The sequence below is a fragment of the Catharus ustulatus genome, chromosome 3, assembly GCF_009819885.2.
Source record: "Catharus ustulatus isolate bCatUst1 chromosome 3, bCatUst1.pri.v2, whole genome shotgun sequence".
NCBI classification, from domain to species: Eukaryota; Metazoa; Chordata; class Aves; order Passeriformes; family Turdidae; genus Catharus; species Catharus ustulatus.
Window position 1 is genome coordinate 68719712 of NC_046223.1, and position 16055 is coordinate 68735766.

At 41.3% G+C, this 16055-nt stretch overlaps 1 protein-coding gene across 2 annotated transcripts in view; it reads right to left on the bottom strand.

Annotated features, from left to right (window-relative positions):
* The window catches only part of DSE (dermatan sulfate epimerase), a 33972-nt gene extending 23744 nt beyond the window's left edge, over nucleotides 1-10228 (bottom strand). The window contains exons 1-2 of one of the 2 annotated variants that reach the window (XM_033056394.1): nucleotides 10156-10228; nucleotides 9664-9732 (exon numbers count right to left, since the gene is read on the bottom strand). The gene's annotated coding sequence lies outside the window, so the exon portion shown is untranslated. The remainder of the gene's footprint in view (nucleotides 1-9663; nucleotides 9733-10155) is intronic. The other variant, XM_033056395.1, reaches the window with a different exon arrangement.
* Between the last annotated feature and the right edge of the window lie 5827 nt (nucleotides 10229-16055).

Here is a 16055-nt window from a genome sequence, read left to right on the forward strand (position 1 = left end):
TCTTAACTATTCAATAGCCTCCCACATTTTCACCCTTCATTCATGTGCACATCTCACTGAGAAAGTAAATTCTTTTTGTTGTTACCTTTACATGAGAAGGAACTAATGCACCACACATTGTTTAGGCTAACAACAGAATAAATGGAAAACCAACCTATTGTATATTTACTCAGAGTCAGGATCTGGAAAAATGTCAAGAGGCAGTGAGAAAAGCAGGAGTACAGTATTATTTATTCTTGGTTAAATTATACTGACACCCTTCCTATGGTATGAAGATGATACCTTGCAGTAGCCACGACTCACTGAGGACAGTGAGCCCTGTCCCATAACTTTGCAGGGTTCAGCCTGGTGTGACTGATGGATGGGAGGAGGTAGCTGGAAAGGAGTACACCTTTCTTTCCATTCAAACCTCTGAACCTTGATTATCAGCATAGCTTAGGTGAAGCTGGATCTGTGCAAATAGCTTTCCACATAAGCTCCAGTTTACCAGATGTGCATGAACCTGTTACAAGTTTGCCTGATACACAGGGTTTGAAAGAATTGGAGTCTGACCTTCTGATCATTTAATGTGCACTCACAACACCATTTTTTAAAGCCAAAGGAATTTCTTACTCTCATATTACACTGCATCATTACCAGCCACATCTTCCAAGAAAAACTTTATCAAGCAACTCAACCTTTTCTGAAAATGAGGGGGTTTTATTCAATTAGGAAACCATGATCTGATTAAGCATTAAAAATTAAAAGGAGAATGAAGGATGCTCGCCCATGGAAGAAAAAGCTATTATATAGCGTGCTTTGAAAATGTTGTCATTTAGTTCTAGACTGAAAAGCATTTTTCATGATTTCCACTCCACTGCCAGCAGAAACAAACAGTAAAAAACATCAATTATTCCTGATAAAACCACCCAAACCAGATTAAATCTTAACAATTTTAGTTCTCCCCATCTGCGTCAACTGGTAGATGATCAGTTGTAGAGAAAAAAAAAATGGTAAAACTGAAACCACTAACTTAACTAAACATTGGTTTATACAGATAACTTTACCAAATAAACTATTTAAAAGAAAAGAGAGTCCCATTAACTCCTGCCACATGTGCACAGAAATGTCTCTTCATCAGTGAGAGCAGAGGAGTGAGAGGGGCAGAGGAGCAGGGAGAGGAAATGATTGCACTGTTATGATCACTAGCCTGCACAGCTGTCCTTGAAGCAATCTGACCTTCTTGTGAGTAATTAAAAATTAAAAACAGGCACAGAAATGTGGAACTGTGTTTTTCTGTAGTATCAGTTCTGAAGAGCCGCTCTGCTTTGTAGCTGCTTTTTCCTGGGTCCAAACTTCTAACACTTGTTAAAAAGCAGAAGTTGCAGGTGTCTCCACTGGCATCTCTCACACTAGCCATGACCCATCTCTGACATGGGCACATTGTCAACATTTACAGTCAGGAACAAAAAAGGTGGGATTTCAGGTGTCTGAAACTTCCAAGAAGTGGAGGCATTGCAACACCACAGATTACTCAGGTTTCTGAATAAAAGATCTTCCCAGAGCCCAGGGTTGGGACATGAACACGTCAGACTCTCTGTCTTCTTTTGGGAAGCTGCTGTTTTCCACAAAGGCTACAGTTCTCATTATCGTTACCTGAGATACCTGAGAAACAAATGTTTGCCTAAGAAATGTGTTCAAATATTTAAAAGAAAATCTGTTCCACTATACTGACGAAAATCAACTCTTGAGATTCACTATGCAAATTTTTATTTTAGAAAATGACCTCAGAGTAATCATGGACTTAAATTTCATAATTTCTTTGCACTTCATAAATGATTGACAGTGAAAATGAACTTTTTTACTCTTTTTTTTCAATGTTTGCAATATTGTAACATGCAGTTTGATTTTGAACAACAATGTTACTACAGTTTTGTCACAAATTACATTACAATAACTGGTATTAAAACAAAAATAAGTAATTTTAGAACCCAGCACTAAAACAAGTAAGAGAGTCACAGATATTTCAACAAGAAATGGTCAACCACCAGAAACAGTTGCTGTCCTACCCAAACCGTGAGATTAATAGGTAACACTGCAATGAGATGTGTGTGGAATATTGTTTCATTAAATGGAGAGGGATGTGCAACTCTTTATTCCAATGCTGACAACTGCCAAAATGTAACACAAGAAGCAGTAGGTTAGATCACAGCAGAGAAAAGCAAACTTCTGTAGGATCTCTTTTTTTTTTTTTGTACTTTGTCCAAATATCTGAAATATCTTTTCACACACATGGCAATTGAGTTTGTTGCTGATGAGAGGAGCAGAATGTATAACATGGAATATATCAGTTGGAAATTTTGGTAACATTACATAACAGTAAAATCAGGACAGTTAGATCAGCTGAAGAGCTGTTTTTTTCAGCAGAAACTTTTACCACCAATCTAAATATTTTGCAAACATATTTAACAATGGGAGAGCAATTTAGTCTTCTAACTGAATCCAGTGACATTCTAGTACTAAAAAATGCAGGGTAAGTCCGTGAAAACAGAGAGGTGAAAGGATCAATGGAGACTAATTCCCATATATATATTGTCATTTGGTTCCAGAGAACCATATCCAATAGGTGCATGATGGAGCAGAAGCAATAAAACTATAAGCTTATCTTTGTGCTGTAATAATCACAATAAATCTATTGACTGAAGCCCCAAGTTGTAGAGCTTCTACATCAACAAGCAGTAGTACTGCTGAGAGCCTTTCAAAGCTGTGGGGCAGGACACCAGGGTGGGAAACTCCCACATCCCAAGAGTAAGGAGCAATCAGGAGTCCTTCACCTACCTTTTGGCTGGTGAGCTAAAACCAATGACTATCTGGCTCTCCAATAAAAATACTGGGAAGGTGTAAAAAAATCACTGCTTAAAACTTGAAAAACACCTATTACGACCTTAACCACCAGGGGACATTACTTCATTTCTTCCTCTGGCTTTTTCACTATGAAAACCATGTTACAATTATATAATTTCAAAGGTATTTCAAAACTTAAATACTAAAATCCCAAATATAGTTCAGAATCACATCTGCCATAAATAAAGTACAGCTCAGGTACCCAGGTGTTAGTATTGCACTTGTTCTGAAATGATACAAAATAACTTAAAAGAAGCTTTGTATCAACTTTCATGTCTGACTAACAGCTGTGCTATGAAAATCCTAATGGCAACCAGAAACAGCAAGTTCCTATAGAGATTATCAGTATATGCCATCATGTCAGCAGTTAAGATTTAAACTTGCGTCTGTTCTTTGATCTAACACAAAACTGTGTAAAGCAGTACACAGCCGTGTCAGACCATAATTCCAGGAGAATTGAGGGTTGCATTCATTCTCCACCATGCTACAGGTAGGACAGCAACTGCAAAATATTTTTATAAGTTCACGGTGGGATGTGCAAGACATCTGTGAGGGAGATTTCATCTGTTAATTCCTTCCAGTTAAAAGCTTGTCTATTTTATCACTGTATATATAAATTAACAGGGCATACACACACACACACTGAATGCATAACCTTCTCTCTACCTCAACAGAAAACGTGATTTAAATCATCTGCATGTCCAAACCATAACGTGAGAATTTAGAATTTCCTTTTATTTTGCAATTCATTTTCCTGTAAAAATATTTCCTTGGTAATTTTTTGGTTGCACTAACACTGGTATTCCTAACATTTAGAAGGATCTTCTATTCCATACCTCACTTTGTAGAATGAGTAAGGAAGTAATTTTGGTATCTAGAAACCTGCAGATGATCATTCCCAACCAGTTCAGACATGCCTGTTTAGGCATCCACATTCAGTGAATGAAAGCCCAACCACTTTTATCATTGAAGGCTTAAAACTATAACTTATCAGGAAAAGATTTCTTCTAGAACACCAGCACTGTATCCTGCGCAGACATAATTTCAAAAGGGCATTTCAAGAAATAAAACTAGGTTTTGTTTTTTTACCTCAGAAGTGTTTTCACAGATGTTAACACTATAGGAAGGCAGTTAGAAAATTTTCATCTAGGCCAAAAGGATATACTCCCTACCTTTGTCTGCTCCGTTAATGTCCCAGAAGTCAAGCAAATCACTCATCTACATGTTACATTATTACACTGTGTAGGGCACCTCTGGGGTTTAGGCACTTCAGAAACACAGAACAAAGGCTCCTGCATAATCCAGGTGGGGAAACAATTTTCCTTTGGCAACTACTGAGAAGTAACTCATCGTCCTGGCCCTTGCAGAGACCCACTTGGGGTCAGTAAGGCTGTGAACCCTTTGGTGTTGGGTATTAGGAATGATGTTTGGGGTTTCCTCTGAGAGCAGCCACAGCCCTAAGGCACAACCACCCACCACAAGAAGGGAGCAAGGGAACAGAAATGCCTAGGGCAGACTGGAGCCTCTGTGTGGATCTAGTGGTACAGTCATGGAGCACAAGAGGAACTGGAAAAACTTCACATGGCGATGGCAAGGCCAAGGAGGCACAAATAAAAGGACAGGGAAAAATAATCATACATGCAAAAGGGGAAAGCCAATTTACTGCTGCCAGAATTCCTCCTTGTGCCTAACCCACCCCAGGGAATTGCATGCCATTCATCTTCCCTCACTTCTGAGGAGGCTGATTACAACACCAGAAACTCCTGATACCAAAACAAGTGTTTTCATTTCAAACTTTAACTTTTATCCTCTTTCTCACTAACACTACTTTGCTGGCCTTGACCTTTACTTTTCCAAATACTTGTAAATGTTTTAAAACCCGTCATTTGTTGTTCTTGACTACGCATAATCAACAGTTTTAATATTGTCTGCTTATTGTTTTAATTGTTTTTCATTCAATTGTCTTCAAGATGTTGTAAACAGATGATGTGAGGCTGCTGGAGTTTTAGAAAAGTTCTCACTCTCTGTATGTATATCTACAAACTTGAGTAGCAGAAGATAGCAAATCTTTTTATTTGTAAAGCATTTCCACAGGATTTCATATTAATAGACAGGAATTCTAAAATGCATCATATCCTTCAGTTGCTATGGGATCAAAACTCATTTTAAGTGTTTCCATATCCTGTTTATTACTCAGTGTTGCACACAAAACTATCTAAACATTTTATTGTTATTTTCATGGTGATGGTTTTGGCTAAGGCAGAGTTAATTTTCGTCATAGTGGCTGGTACAGGGCTGTGTTCTGGATTTGTGCTGGAAACAGTGTTGATAATTTAGGGATGTTTCAGTTACTGTTGAGCAACACTTCTTCACTCCAAAACTTTTCTGCCTCTCCCCCCACCCCACCAGCAAGGGAGCTGAGGATGCACAAGGATTTGGGAGGGGACAGTCAGGACAGCTGATCCCAACTGACCACAGGGATATTCCATAACATAAGATATCATGCTTAGCATACAATATTGGGAGAGATGCATTCAGAGTTGTGGTGTTTGTGCTCCCAAGTAACCATTACATGTGACGAAGCTGTGCTTTCCTGGGGATGCCTGAACACCTGCCTGCCCCTGGGAAGTGCTGAATGAATTCTCTGTTTTGTGTGGCTTTTGTCTGTTAAACTGATTCTATCTCAACCCACGAGTGTTCTCACTTTATTCTTCCAATTCTCTTCCTCATCCCACTGAAGGGAGTGAACAAGTGGCTGTGTAGGGCTGAGTTGTCAGCTAGGATAAAACCTCAGCAATCATATATGTTAAATTATGACAAATTATAAATTGTGACAGCATACAGGAGCACCAGCAATGTCCAAAGATGCTGATGCTAGTCAGTTTATGAATCGAAGGAGTTTGTAATCTAAGCAGTTTAAACCAACACTTGCTTTTATATTATCTACAGACAATCTCACAGTGTGAGTATGCAGACCCCAAATGTGCTCTCACATAGAAGAGCCACTGGTTCATTTGTTACAAGATAAATGTCGCTGTGTTCCTAGATCTAAATTGTACCACCCTACCTGGCAGCTGCATCAGATGAGTGTGTTGTTCATTATTATTAATATAATTCTGCTGTTATCTCTGCTGCTATCTCATTATCTAGGGTTTCTCCACAGAGAGAGCACATAGCTCCTCTCTCTCCATAGATGTAATATATATGTGCCCAGATGCAGCTGCTTTTTTCAGGGTACAAACTTGGACAGACAATAAAATGTATTGTCCTGTAGTTCCTTCAGGGCTATTACTGCCCTCAGTGCTCCCCAGAATATCCTTAACAAAAGCCTTGAAAAAGTTGTCATTACGTTTTCAAGGACAGAACCCACAACTGCAGATGGAGTTAAATGGCTACATTATTCCTGAAAAATGTAGCTACTCACAGTGTATATGAGCAATCTGTGAGCAGGTGTCAACACAATCATTAAATTATAGGTTAATTTTGAAATTTAGAATCTTATGATCGCATTTCTGACTGTAAGTTGTACAGTCTCATAGCTCTCATAGCAGAATTGAAACTGGATGGATCATTTTGGTAAAAGCTGTGATGAACCATGATTGCAAGGATATGATTAAAAGGAACATGATATCCACAGAAATGCTTCTGAACAACTTTTCAAGATACTTTGACAATTCTAGGCAGCCACTTGATTAGAAGGCTGAAGAAGGCATACCAGGTTGATATAAAGTGTTCAGCATTTTTAATATTTCTGATTAAAACTCCCACAAAATAAAAGCATCAACCAGGCCAACCACAATAAAAGAACTAGTACATTAAAATTACATTTCTCTTCTGAGATACAGCACCTACAAACAACTAGGGTCGCTATAATCCTTTGCCCACTCTAAACAATGTTACTGCTGATTCCTCCTGTACACTCTGAGTCAAAGCAAGGGGAAAAACAGAAAGAAACACCAAACAAAGGTAATGTCAGACTGTGCACATAATAGTCACATTGTGTCTGTGCTACCACACCTGACCATGTCCCAGGAGTGGAGGAAAGCATCACACCAGCACCTGATGTGAGAAAACATTTGCAGTGCTCTGTCCTTCACGTGATTCCCAAAATGACCGACCCCTTTGGTCAACTCTCCATTACCAACACTTCACTTCTGCTAAACTTTTACTGACAAAACATTCATGAGAGAGATCTCTGGTGGTATTTGCTAAATTTCCTTTTTCCTAGCAGGCTTCTCTGCCCAGTTGTCATCCTGAACATATAGCTGAATCTGTTCCAAGTGCAGTGCACAAGGGTTTGGGAGTTTACTAATGCAGCACTGTCACACCTCACCCTATCCCTGCTGAGCTTAGCTGGGTTAAGAGACATCAGTACAAAGTTTACCCATATAAACAGAAAACTGGCTCAAAGGGAGTCAAATGCAGAATCTATTAAATTATTTATATTAAGTATGTGGCTACAGTCTTGAACGCAAACTGGCACCATGGCTTAACAGCTTTAGGAGAATACAGCACTGTAACTACACTCATTGATCTACCTCAGCTGAATAGAGACAGCAAAGAAGGTGAGAACAGCCAGGACAAACTTGATGCTGAGATGTCATATATCATATTTACCAATTAAATACAATTTTCTAGGAAAAAGTCATAATCTCTTTCACTCACCACACACTTGGATTACTAAGTCCAAGGCAAGAAAACAATTGTTACAGAAAGTTTTTCTTTTCTTTATTTTTTAATTCCTTCAGCGCCCCTCCTCCCCCTCAAACAGCTTTATTTCTTGCAAAATATCCAGGAACAATAGCAACTAGATTTATTTCTGCTCATTGCTATAGTATGCTGTGGGTGCCAGATGTGCAAGTTTCCATACACAAGCCTAAGAACGTGACTGATTTTTAGTTAAATGCAATCACTTCTGAGAGAAGGGACACTTCAGTTTTATGGACATTTACCTCCTTATTTAACCCTAGTTTTCACTGTTCAGACTGCTGGCATTTCTCCACCAAGATATAAACTTTCTATGTTCATTCACAACCCAACAGCTGCCCAGTGACATGAATGACTTTCTACCACCACTGATGTAGGTTTTATTTGAATTCAGTTTGAAAGGGGTTTATGTACTTTGTGTCATTGTCCTTGAGAAAAATAAATGGTACACACAGACCTCATGAGCCTTTAAAAAGTACCAAACCCAAAACGTCACTCTAAAACCTGCTTTCAGCTACCCATTTTTACTTATAACTGTATGCCACCAATAAAAAACACGTCTAACATTTGGCCAGGTAATAAATACACTTTTGTCTCCATTCTAGTGCAGATAATTATTCAATACCTAGTTACAATAACTAATATACACTGCAATAAAAACCGAGTTTGCCTAGGTCACCAAAATCTATCAACTTTTACCACAGGCAATCAGTGGCATTTCTTTCTTGCAACACTCTCTTTAACCAAAGAACAGATTGCAAAGGAGACTGTATATCAATGTGTAGTGGAAAATCAGCACCAAGTGTCTTCTGAGGTCAGCGTTCACAGTAGAGAATACAGATGTTTATAAACTATTCTCATATCTTTCTCTTTTATTAAGAGTACTCAGGTGTTTCTCATGGCAATTCCAAATCATGCAAAACATGGCAATACTTCAAACAAAGCAAAAAAGGCAAGCTCTTGCTTTGAATAACAAGAAAAGGACTTTTTTTTAAGTCCCAGTAGCTCTGCTCCATTAAAATACACTGTGGCTAGTACATTTTGGTTTCACATCTCAGTGAAGTTTACCAAGAGTCAAGACAATCCCAATCCAAAACTGCTACTATGTCAACTTCCCCTAAAAACTTCACTAATTCAGGTCACTTAAAAAACACATAGAAGTGATGAGACACAGTAAAGAAACTCTTAGTTGAAGTAATGCTTGGCACTTCTGTAGAATGATGTACCCAAGGAGCTACAAGTAGTCTTGAAACTAATTAATTAATTAAACTTCTCAACACCCCTGTGAAGCAAGCAAGCACATTTATCTGTTTTATGAGGAAGAAAACAGAGCCATGGAGAGGTGGAGTGACTTGCCCAAGGGTACCCAGTTAGACTCTTTCAGAATAATAAACAGCATCTCAATTATTGACTCCCACTGCTGCCCTTCAGCTGAATTGTTCCTTTTTTGAAATACTGCAGCAAGTTATAATAATAGTTGGCATGATAAACATAATGTGGCAATATTTAGGCTGAGATTTTCTTTGTCTTTGTTTAGACTATACTAAAATTTTAGTGTTTTTTAAATTGCAGTTGATCTTCTTAGTGTGACTGAAAAATCTCCAGGGCTGAGCAATATTTCTTGTATTTTATTCACAGTTGTGACTACTTTTTATGTTGCCATTGCTTATGGCTAAAACCCAAGCCAGCCCAACTTGAAAACACAGGAAAAAGTCATAGTTTTATATTGCTTCAAGAGGAAGCGACAGAAGAACAGAGAGGGTGATTACTTTCATTCACACCAAATTGAATTTTTAGAGTTGGTATGAGACATGCCAAGTGATGATGCACTGCTTTCATGCAATACTAGCGATAGGAATTGCAACTCATTGCCTGGGGCCGAGAAGAGTGAGCTTCCCGAATTGACAGCTCTGGTCCCAGGTCACTTAAAACTTTCCCAATTTAAAAAAGAAGAAATAAAAATATACAAAGAAAGCAAGAAAGAAAGAATTCCCAGGAAGTTGCATCGAGCAAGTCGCTCTGTTGCTGTCTCTCCGCTTGCCTAGGTGCCAAGACAAGGATGCTGCCGCTTACCTTTCGCACACGCGCGTTTGGGAGGCTGAGCTCGGCGGCAGAGGCTCGCAGGCTCCCGCGGTCGCGGCGCTGCGGAGGAGCAGAGCGTTACCCACGGCTGCTGCCCACAGGTGAAGCTCCGCGCAGAAAGCGCCACGTCCCCCGCACGCACCCACCGCCCTCGGACCGCGGGGCCCGCCCTGCGGCTGCCCCGACGGCAGCTCCGTTCCGCGGGAACGGCCGGGAAAAGCCCGGAAAAGCCCGTGCCTGCCTGGGGGCTGCTCCCCGCGGGACGCCCCGGCCCCGCTCCCGCTGCCCGGCCCCGCCGGCACCAGGAGCCGCTCCCGCCGCTGCCCCGGGCGCCGTCCGGCCTGGGCACCGTGTGCTCGGGCTGGCCGCCCCCTCCCAAAGCCGCCGGCGCGCCCGCCCCGCCGCCAGGCGCCCCGGGAGCGCGGCGGAGCGCAGGGCGGGATGGAGGAGCGGGAGCGCTGCCCGCCCCGCACGGGCACTCACCGCCCGCGGCCCCTGCCCGGCGCCGACCGCCTGCCAGAAAGTTTCTCCTCCGCAGCCCCGGGGGACGGAGCCGGGAGGGGGGTGCGGGGTGCGCTTTTCAACGCAGGAAGAAAGTGACTCCCCCGCTCCCGCTCCACCTCCCGCTTCCCCGCCCTCCTTCCGTACCTCTCCCCGTCCTCCTCCTCCGCCTCCCCCCGCCGGCCCCTCACGCCATGGCGGCACGGCGCGGTGGAGCCCGCCCCGCAGCAACCCCGGTCCGGCCCGGGCGCTCCCCTCGCTCCCTGTGTGCCCTTGTGTTTGTTTATCCCTGCCGCTCACACGGCTTTTCCTCCCCCGCCCGTTCCTCCCCCGCTCGAACTTCACGGAAATGCCCTGATTCTCTCCCTTTTAGCGGGAGGACTCGCTTCTCCGCAGGGAATATTTTGGTTCCAACGCCGGAGTGTTGGCACAGGATTCCCTGGAGCTAGAGAGTGCGGCAGCGGTACCGCGGAGCGGGCAGGGTGGCTGTGGAGGTGACAGCATCCCGGGTGTCCCATTCATATTCATTGTCCATCCCTGCTGCTGTCACCAATACCGCATGACAGGAATAGGACCTCCCACCCAAAAGTCCCCTCAAGCCAGCAAAGAAACAAAAAGCCGATTTGTCAATCTGCTCTTTTAAGTATGGTGTGGCTACTTACATAAACGTTTCCCATGTAAAAGAAGAAAAAAATAAAAGTGAAACGCCGTGACTGCTCAAGTCAACCATCCCGACGTTTTTTGCAGCCACACAGTTGAAGATATTTCAGAAAGTAATATAAAAGAGGATAAAATAAATGATCCTTTGGAACATTCTTTTTTTCTTCTCAGTCACTATAGCCAAGACAAAGTTCGAAGTGAAGAATTCCAAGTGTTTGTTGGGTTTTGAAAGCTGAGCATATTTTATCGACTACGTAATGAAAATAAAAATATTTATATGTGATAGATCAGGATGGTCTCCAATTACATGAAGCTTACATCTCACAAAGCATATTCCTCATTTTAGTAATGTGCTTACTGATGTTACTGAATCAGTCAACAGGCTCCTAAGTGCTCAGTTCCGTATTCTAAAATGCAAAATCTGTATTTTCTGAGGATGGTTTTAAACAGATTCATTGTGCTTTAAAGTGTGATTTCCTGCAGGACTAGTAAACTTGTGGAAGCTAGACAATACCAGAAACTATGAATTTCCCTTCACCCTTCCATTCCTGTTGTATTTCTCAGCAATATCTATTGACAATCTCAGCCCTAAAGAGCAGGGATCCACACATTGTTGCTGCAATCTCCAAGAGCAATGCCAGAACCTGGAATGAAGCCTTGCTTTTTTACCAGTAATGACATGCCTAAAAGCACGAAGTGCTTCAGTTTCAGTCATGCAAACACTAGATTAATCATTAGAAAATATCTTTCTGAACACCTATTTGAATGGTATTAGGATCTAGATACTAGATACTAGAGTTGTAAAATATTGATGTTGTGCTACATGCGAAGAGGTGCAGACCTCACAGTTAGACCAGATGTTGCAGATAGGCTGATTCTACTGGAATTTCTAAAATTACTAAGGTGCCTAAAGTGATCACGAGGAAGGTGTTTAAGTACTTGTCACATGTCTGCATCATTAGTAATGTAAATATATTAAGTACCTGACTCTAAGTTAAATGAAATTAGCCCTTACGTTTCTGAAAAGCATAAAGGCTGAATGGCTTTTGAAATCCTGCCCTTGGTCTGTGCATGGACCTCTGTATTATAGAAAAACTGCCCAGTGCTGCCCTGTGGCTACAAATACAAAGAACACCATAGCCCACTTATACTGTGGGCTCTTGACTTCCTGCCTCATAAGGGATGAGATCGGATGCGCTGCTGGGATCTTGCTCTGGTGCACAGTTAGAACATAGTGGAGATACTAACAGGGTGGAGAGCCACAAATCCTCTCTGCCTCATGTCCTTTTGTAAAACAGGGCTTGTTTTACTTCCCGGTAACTCAGAGTGCTTCTCAGACTAAATAGATAAATTAACATTTATAGGATGATTCAGCGATATCTAACAGAGGCAAGATCTGTCCACACTAGATTAATTTCAGCACTGCTACTGGTAATTTTGAAATTAAATTGTATAGTGAAAGACTGAAAAAGTTAGCCTCAGGAATAGAAGTTGGAGGAAGATTGCCTTCAGCTAAGTAGAGCTGCTAAAAAGAAGATAATAATCTCTTAACCTCATCCTCTGGAAACAGCATGTAAATTGCAGTAAGAGAAATTTAGACTAGCTAGGATAAAAAAAAAAGTATTTGTAAGAGTAAATAAAGGAGTAGTGAACAGCACCTCTTTCCCTGGAGGCTTTTAAAGTGAAAATTGAACATGTATTTGACAAGAATGGTTCAGATCTAGAAAGTCTGATGAATATTGCCTCAGAGCAAGGGGTGGACCAGATAACCTGTCAAGGTCCTGTTTTGTGTGGTTATGTTCAAAATGCTACTTGCACAGGCAAGATTACAGATCGTCTTTGATCGCCTTCTGCCCTTCACTTCTTTAGCCATGGGTATAACTCCTCTTGCTGAGGTTGAGTTTTTCTCAGTGGTTTGCTGGCCTTGATGCATGCCAGTGAATTCAGTGTTGACAGCGAGAAGAAAACAATTAAACAATGAAACAATGTCAATTTGGAGCAGCAACTTTGGGTGGGATCCATCTAACCTCTGAACTTGTCATGCGCTTTTGTTCTGTACTTGACTGGTAACTACCTCTGATCTAGTCACGTTAGACTTTGTTTATAGCACTGCAGAGAAAAATAAATTCTTTTACAGCAGAATTCATCTGACCTGTTTTAGATGTCTTCATTAGGATGTGATGAATCATGTCCCTAGGCTATCTGTTCTTGCCGCCAACCATAAAGTAGGTTTAAATTACTGACTCAGTAACATACAATCATGTATTTTCCATTCCTCTGGTACTTCTGTCCCTGAAATCTCTCACTCCCTCTCTCCTTTCAAGTATCAAACGCCTAGTTTATTTGTTCCTTTTTTCCCTCATTATTTTAAAATTTAATTTTATTTTATTGGAAAAGTCCCACTGAGGTTAATAGTTTTTGTAGCTGTCATTTCCCTAAATTGCATCATGTGACACTGAAACATACATCAACCTGACCTTTTGGGTGGCATTGCTCCAGAAAGGATTTAGGAAAGGAGTTAAATTTACCTGTTGGAGCTAAGACCGTTGACTTGGCCAGTTGTGCAGAGTATGTTTCATGGAAATTGTTTGAAAGCTGTTCAGGTCAGACACTGTTCTACGTCACATGCTCATTATTTTTCCTAGGTGTTTATGGCAAGCCACATTACATGCAATGTCTGGTGTCTGTGGGACTGAGCCAAACATATGTGGGAAATGCTGCTCTTTTCCAACAATTGCAAATTTTTTAGGTCACACTCAGAGAAATCACTGTACATCTAAGTACAGTGCATGTCTTGAAAACATCTGTGGCATCAGAGACACTGTGAGCAGCCATCTCTTGGTAGGATCTATGCTTTCTTCTTTGAGAAGGAAAAGCTTCCAAGAAAGCCCAGTAGTTATCTGGCTTGCAGGGAAGGGGAATACACTTTATTTTTCTGCTGCATTGGCAAGCTGGATCATGAAGATGTGAAGAGAGAACAAACCTGGTTGCCTTAGTAGGACAGTGAGAAACAAAGGCAGCAGGGCCACATGGAACAAGTGATGTAGGGCTCATTCTGGGGCAGACACCAAGTGTCTGCTGATGCTTTATACATTTAAAAGCCTTTGGTTCTCACTTTTTGGAGTTTGGATGTTTGGAGTTTGTTTCTCTTCCTTGCTGACTAAAGATGTTACCCTAAGAGGGAAGCTGTATATCATTCTACCTGTTCCACATATGCAGCCTTGGCCATTCTTTCCTTTCTTCCTGCCTAGTCTATACAACAGCATTTTTTTCTTCTATGGATCTTCCTCTGTGTGCTTGGGTCATTTCTCTTCTTTTGCTTGTTTGATTGATTTTGTTTGTTTTGGGTTGGGTTTTTTTATTGTTTTAAGTACCCGCCTCTCATAATGTTCTCTGCGTGATCTGTTTGGTCTCTAATTTCCATGTAAGAAATGCTTCTAACAGTTGCCATTAAGTGACAAAACTCTTCAAATGAAAAGAGAAACAAAAAACTCTCCATATTTTTCCAGTAATTCTTCAAAAGACTTGATTTGGTTATGACCAAAACCCTTGTAGTTTTTTTGCCTTTTGTGTCCAGCTGTGGTGATTTCTGATCTTAGTGCTGTGAGCTGAAACTTGGAGGACAAGAGCACTAGGCCAGTCTCTTCTTGCAGCTGACCTGCAGAACTGCAAATCTGGATACTTGCATATTGCTCATCCTGCCCTCCTTGATCTGAGATGCTCTGCCCAACTCTTCTCCTTTGGACTTTATTAGAGCCACATGAAGGCAGCTTTAATTTTGCAATCTTATCCCAGTTCCAGACATGTATGGGAGAATGTTGGCTATCTCCTATTTTCCAACCAGTGTGGACCAGACAGTGTTGGTTGCTCCTGCTACAGCCTTCCACTTTATGAGGCTGTTGCATGATTCTTTCCATTTACTACTCGGGCATTTGGGGTTCTGGCTCATAGACAGATATAGTCACAGTTCCAAAACTAGGATGAAAAGAAGTTACCTGAAATCAGCCCGATGAATCAGAAGAATACTGATTCTAAGGAGTGATTTCCATCACATTTTGGAAATCTCCTCTAAGCGTATATGGTTGAGGGTCATTCGGTGTGGCACAAAGCAGTATCTCTCATGGAAAAAATCCTTCATCTGCTTCTACATCCATGGACTGGAAACACTTCTCTCTTTCTCACAGATGCAGCCTTTTACTCTTCTACTTTGTGGTAGCCAAACTATCAGTAGGGTAGCTGGAAGGGGAAAACACTAGATGTTTCCTAAACAGCTCTTCTTTGTATGTAAACGGGACATCTTTCTCTGCTTTACATTTCCTTTCTTTCCCTCTTCCTTGCTCTCACCATGTGTTCAGCCTGGTTTAGCCTGAGGCCAGCAGACAGAAAGTCAGATGAAAAAAAAAATATTGCAGATTTCTTAGGGAATGGGAAGCTGCAGCATCAGTAATCAGAGGTAAAATGTTGGTGAATGGAGACAGATTCATGGTCCTGAGACATATCAGGAAGACAGTAGCCATAAAGCAGGTACATAGGCACTTAAATGGGAAATGCCATCAAATACCTTGATCCAATAAAAAATTACTTCCATCATCTGTTCTGTGCCTTTTAACAGCAGAATCCATGTTACTGCTTTTACATTGCTGTAGTCATCAACAGGGTTTAGGTTTTTCTTCTAGCAGGTGTCTGTCTGCCTAACTGGCCTGCTTGTTCTTTAGCACATATCCCTTCTTTTCTCTGCTGATGATCAAAACAAGTTGCAGAGGGGCAACACTCCAGCAGCACGTGGCTTCTTACTTATTTGAATTGGTTGTTACTTTATGTTTTCAAATGTGTGATCTTTCTCAACATGTATGATGAGTGTCAGCTTCTTTCCCTCCAAATTTGTTCGATGTTCAAAGCCAAACATCATCCCCTGGGAGCACAAACCATTAATGCTCATACCAAGAGGAACCTTCCAGAATTCATCAGTGCTCTCTTAGAGCTGACTGCCACAACCTCCCTCTGTGGATGCCAAATATGTCACAATGTTTTCCACTTGTAGAATGCTGTTTTCAGTGAAAGGCATTTTTAAGTCTAGAATCCACCAATTTTATGGAATCACTTGGTATGTGGAAAGCCAAGCAGACAACTAAACAACTGCTGGAATTCATGAACATTTTTACAAGTTGCTCACTTATCCCCACCCCAGTTCTAGAGTTTCATAGTCCCATGTCTCTCTCCTC